The sequence below is a fragment of the Lupinus angustifolius genome, chromosome LG02 (assembly GCF_001865875.1).
Source record: "Lupinus angustifolius cultivar Tanjil chromosome LG02, LupAngTanjil_v1.0, whole genome shotgun sequence".
In the NCBI taxonomy this organism is placed as follows: domain Eukaryota; kingdom Viridiplantae; phylum Streptophyta; class Magnoliopsida; order Fabales; family Fabaceae; genus Lupinus; species Lupinus angustifolius.
Window position 1 is genome coordinate 14,277,987 of NC_032010.1, and position 5,819 is coordinate 14,283,805.

Genomic DNA, 5,819 nt, shown 5'->3' on the forward strand with positions numbered 1-5,819 from the left:
TTTCAACTAATACATTGTCATGTTATATGAGACTTGTGTTAGAGTTTTAGAGTAAGGTCTTAATTGTTAAATTTGAGCATTGTAATTGCTTTAGATTACTCTATGTTTTTGTTGTAAAAAGTGTTGTAACTTTGGGAATCTCAAGGTGTCTTACCACCAACGAGATTGTGTTGTATCTTCATTAGCTTAGAGATCTTGATAGAAAGAATAGGTTCTTGGCTGGGGCTACACCGCAAGAAAGGTTTTCTTGGGCGGTAGGAAGGGAGTCAAACCAAGGGATAAAGTTCTTTAGTTTCAAGAAAGAGTCTAAGTGTTGTAATTGGAAGAATTGTTTGTAAAACGTTATTTCAATTATAGTGAAGAAAAATCTCCCAGATCAGCCGGGAGGCCTAGATGTAGTTTGCAAGTGGACACACAAACGAACCAGGATAAAAACCTTGTTGCAAGCTTTTTCTTTCCCTCTCTCTCTTTATTGCTTTAATCGATTACTTTGTATAGTTGTTTTAATTGTAATATTCTGTTTATATACTATACTGTTGTAACTCTGATATATTTGTTAGCTCTGTATATTTGCTTCAATCTCGGTTGATTTTCGTGCAAGAAACTGAATCTGTTTGTGTAATCTGAGCTATTTTAATCGATTAAGTTGATTGCGTTAATCGATTATTTCTTCTTTGTTAATCAATTAATCTTGGGTTATTTCAGCATTATTTGTTGTTTTCGAAAAGCGGATACTCTGACCGCTACACCTATTCAACCCCCCTTCTAAGTGTATTTTAGCCACTGATATGTAACAGTTAGTTGTTACGTCAAGTATCATATGACTCATGAGAAATCAGTAGAGTCTCAGTTCAATGAGATACATAGAATTGCTCATGAAATCCTTTCTAATGGTATGCCCTTAGAGAGTTAAACTCACAGAGCCTATGAATGTGTATTCGTTGTGTATGCTGTAAACAGCAAGGCGTATAGGTTTTATGACCTTAACACTAAAATGATCATTGAGTCTAACGATGCTGACTTCAAAGAAAATAAATTCCCTTTTAAATTGATGAATATTGGGGGAACTTGAACTAGTCACATACATGTGTTTAGAAATAATGATGGAAATAAAAGGTTGAAGATAAAACCTAATAGAAGTAAGAGATCAAGAACTGCTAGAAAGTATGGAATTAGCCACATCCAAGAAGTTTTGACTTCTTTGGATGCTGATTTGTGGCAAGAAGCCATAAATGATGAGATGAACTATCTAGAGTATAACAAGAAATAAACTACGTTAACTCAATCAATTATGGAAGTTGAGATGATAACACTAGCAACAACTAGTGAAGAAACAAGTTAGCTGCGAAGCTTTCTTGCAGAGATTCTCATGTAGGAAAAATCGATACCAGCTGTGTTGATTCATAGTGATAGTATCGCGACTATTGCAAAAATTGAGAACCACTTTTATAACAGTAAGAAACAAAAACTACGCCGTAAGCACACCACCATTAGAGAGTTACTCTCTACATTATCTATTAGAGTGGATCATGTACGCACTAAGATTAATGTAGTAGATCCTTTAACGAAAGGACTAGCTAGAGAGAAAGTCCATAATACTTCTAAGAGTATGATGATGGTAACCCGACCTAACTGATTGGAGATCCTAAGAAATAGGTTTAATGGATAACAACAAGTTGTGTAATGACATGAGAATGAACATGCTATAAAATTATGAGAAGCATGATTCCTGCAGCATATGTAAGGATGAGTTAAACTCTTAATGAGATCTATACTCAAATTGGAGTGGAGTAGCTAGGCTATAGGAGTACTCTTGATAGACTCACCTATGTGATTATGGAAGTGGGGGTCACTTCCTATCAAATTTTGGGGCATAAATTTCTAGAGCGTTCACTATACTGGGATAGACGTGCATGACCTTTAACGCACAGGCTTTACTGAATACACCTTTGAAAAGGTTGTGTGTGGTTAGATGCTGGAGATACAGTTTAAGACTACGAGTCACTTTAGTAAAATCTGGATCTTACTCACTATGCAAAGGTTCAAGTTGCATGACACATTTGTTTATGCACAATCTTATTGAGACCAAAAAATTTCTCGGAAATGTATTTTAATTTCAAGTGGGGGATTGTTGGAACTTGGTTTGTTTGAAGCCATTAGTGGGAACTTCTGGGTGTGAAATCTGAAAAACTCCCAAGTCCCAGATTGAAGAGTTTTGAAAAAAAAACAACTCCTAAGTCCCACGTAGGAGAAATGAGGACCTTGCAAAAAACTTCATGTTATAAAAGTCTCCCCCTTCATATTTTCTTACCCCAAGTTGAATGTGCTTTCGTTCATCTTTTTCTTTCTCCCTCATATTTTCTACTGATGCATTTCTGGCAAACTTCTCTCCCTTTCTTTTCGTGACACAAAGAATTGGCACAGACAATCAAATTGTGGGAATTTGGAGAACTGACACTAATAGTCAGATTGAGGGAATAGAAATGGCACAGGTAGCAATATTATTGACATTTTGAGAACTGACACTAGTAGTCAATATTGTGGGAAATGCATTGGCACATGTAGCCATATTATGAGTATTTCGAGTACTGACATTGATAGTCAGTATTGTGGGAAAAGAATTGATACGAGTAGCCATATTGTGGGAATTTCGAGAATTGGCATTAGTAACCATATTGTGAGAATGTCAAGAAATGACACTGATAGCCATATTGTGGTGGGTGTATTCGAGATTAGTTCTTACAGTGCAATAAGAATTTCATAACAAAGATTTGAATTGTTTTATCCTGGGGACGGTGTGGTTGATAGTCTGCTTGCACATTTTGGATAGTGCCACAAAATATCTTAAAGAGAGTGACATGGTCGTGACTTAGTCAATAAGTATTATTTCGTGTCATTTAGAATTGTTGCAAGCTACTGTAACAACACATCCTTCACTATGATGCTCCAACATAGATATAATCCACTTCTCATCTCAAATGAGATTATTCTCTCCAACATATAGAGAGATATTGTCAACACCTGCCTCAAAGTCAATCTAAGCACCGCCTGAGTTCTTATCTCCATATTGGTCCCATTCCAATATATGGACTTATAGGTTCTGGATCCAACACAGTTGTGGTCTCCACCATGGTCTCGCCATGTGTCATTCTCCATCAACTCATGTTTTATTCTCCTAGAGTACCTTTGAGAGACATTGTCCAACCAATATGTCATTCACTCTCTTTTACCACTATCCAAAGTTAAGAGTCATCTACCAATTGATTATGACACCAACTTTTTGGAATAAGTGACAATGAAATATTAAAAGAGAATAAATATAAGAGAGAACAACACAAATAATTTGTTAATGAAATTCAACTAATTTGTACCTACATCCCTAGGTGCTTTGAGTGACGACTAATATTTATTAGAATATAAGAATTTATGTTTTTGGCTATTTTCATTCTCTTACATTTACATAAGAAATAAATATATATCATTCTACCAAATAAGTTTATATAAATTGAAGGAAAAAATTCCCAAAACTCCCTTAAATTTATGTGTTTTCCAAATAGACACTGTAACTATTTTTTTTCCTAATTACTCCTTAAATTTTAACTATTGGTGAAATTGATCCTTACATACATATAATTTTAAATTACTAACAATAAAATTGGAATTAGCACATAGTGTAAGGTTGACTATTGTGAATTTACTTGACATTAGTTTCCACGTCAAACTTTTTCAACCGAAAGCAAATGAAATAAATTGTATAACTATAAACATAACCGACTTATAAAAAATACTAATAATTTCTATCTATGTCACGAAGATGACCTGAGTGGGAGTTACTCTTAATTCTTAAATAAATTGATTAACAAATTTAATTCTTTTTATCATGGATTATGGAAGAACATTGGGCAGATAAAGAATTTTATGTTAAGATTTCAAGCAGAGTTTAATTTATGCCATACATTTATAATTATTTTAATGATTTTTTTTGTTCGTTTCAGACTTTTAGTAAAGAATAAGAAATGGTGAATTCTATTTTTATTCTCAACCAATTGAATTATTTATCTCCTATTAGCCAATAGTCATTCAATGTAGTTACCGGACATGTAATTGAATTACTGTACTACTGTATCGTTCAATGAAAAGAAGAGAAACTAAAGTCGTTTAAATTGATAGTAGTGTTAATTTTAGTTTGTTAATTTTAATTTCATTGTTAATAATTTAAAATTGTATGTATGTAAGTGTTAATTTCATCCGAGAAAAAGATATATGCACTGACAGTATATGAGTTTTATACACTATCATTGTATCATACACTATTGGTAATTAATTAATGTTGACTTTTCAAAAAAAGTAATTCAAATGAATGGTTGATGATGAAGTGCATGTGTATAAGTCTTTACACTGTCAGTGTATTTATTTCATCAATAGTTAAAGTTTAAGGAGTAATTAAAAAGAAGAGATAATTTATAATGTCTACTTACAAAACACATAAAGTTTAAGAAGTTTTATTAACTTTTCTCTATATTCAAGCTTATAACTTGTATTATTGTTTTGTGGAGAAAATGTGAGCCCCACTTCAATATGAGCCATTTGCACAAAATTTTTATTCAATGAGTAAAAAACAATTTAATATTTGTAAAATAAATGATTTTAAGAAGTTTAAATAAAGGTGATTTTGGAAAATCTAAAATAAAAAAAATACAGTGTGAATAGATATATTGGAGTCCCATGACCGGACCCAATAATAATATCTAATTGTGCAAGATTTTATAAATAAAAATATTAAAATCCTTTATACCTTTTTTCTGGCCTTCTTTGCTTTGCAAGATTGGGTTTGACGGAATATTAATATTTTTATGCCAACTTTTCAAAAATCGTTGGAGGCTGATCTTGGAAATGATATCATACAATTTGAATTAAAAGTTTCGTAAAAATGGACACGACATTGGAAATTACAGAAAAAGGCCTTGGTATTACGACACAATTCAGAAAGTTAGATATATAAGCATATATTTTATTGGGGGTTCCCACCACCATAGTGACCATACCATACCATTATTAACCTGAGAAATTTCATTGCTTTTCAACCCTTTTCCCAAGCTACATTTTCGTCCACAAATGGTAACTATGTGGCGGCTAACTTTGTGAACACTATTGGGGTACAAAAATTGAAGTCTATACCAAATGAAACAACTTATTTATTACCATCACTATCTGATTGAGACTTCACTATTGCGTTGGGTTTGGCTTGCCAAACAAATCATATCTTTTGTGACGTTGAACATGGTGCTTATGTCTCATTCAATTATCATGCAAAAAAATCTTTCAATACAACATCATTTAGTCAATCCAATTAGGAGGAAAGTTCTCATCAAAGAGAATTAGGAATCTTATATCAAATAAAGTTTTATATCCTTTATCAATTAAATGTACTTGAGTTACTCAGTAAGAGGTTACAAAAGGCGTTGGTTTAGTGGTGTAAGACCTCGCTAGATTTACAAGACGACCAAAATGTCAATGGTTCAATTCTAATGAGCAACATTTGTTGGGAGAGATAATCATAAATTCTTCTGAAATAAATTAATTCATTACCCATAAAGTGAAGAGATATTCTTTGATAGTACAAAAAAACTTAGATTCTTAAAAATATATATATGTAAAAACTATTATTAAGAATAATCTCTACCGTTGTAACTAATGACACACTCACTAAGGAAATGAATACAATAACAATTTAGCCTTTATCTCATTAGTTGAAGTCGATTACATACTTTGGACAATATAATATATTTTATCTTAAAACATGACAAAGTTGATTGAGA

The 5,819-nt window shown here is 32.3% G+C and overlaps 1 long non-coding RNA gene across 1 annotated transcript in view; it reads left to right on the forward strand.

The window, feature by feature from the left end:
• LOC109329034 overlaps positions 1-3,018 on the forward strand; it is a 12,485-nt gene extending 9,467 nt beyond the window's left edge. The window contains exon 3 of the long non-coding RNA XR_002105509.1: positions 3,005-3,018. This is a non-coding gene — a long non-coding RNA (uncharacterized LOC109329034). The remainder of the gene's footprint in view (positions 1-3,004) is intronic.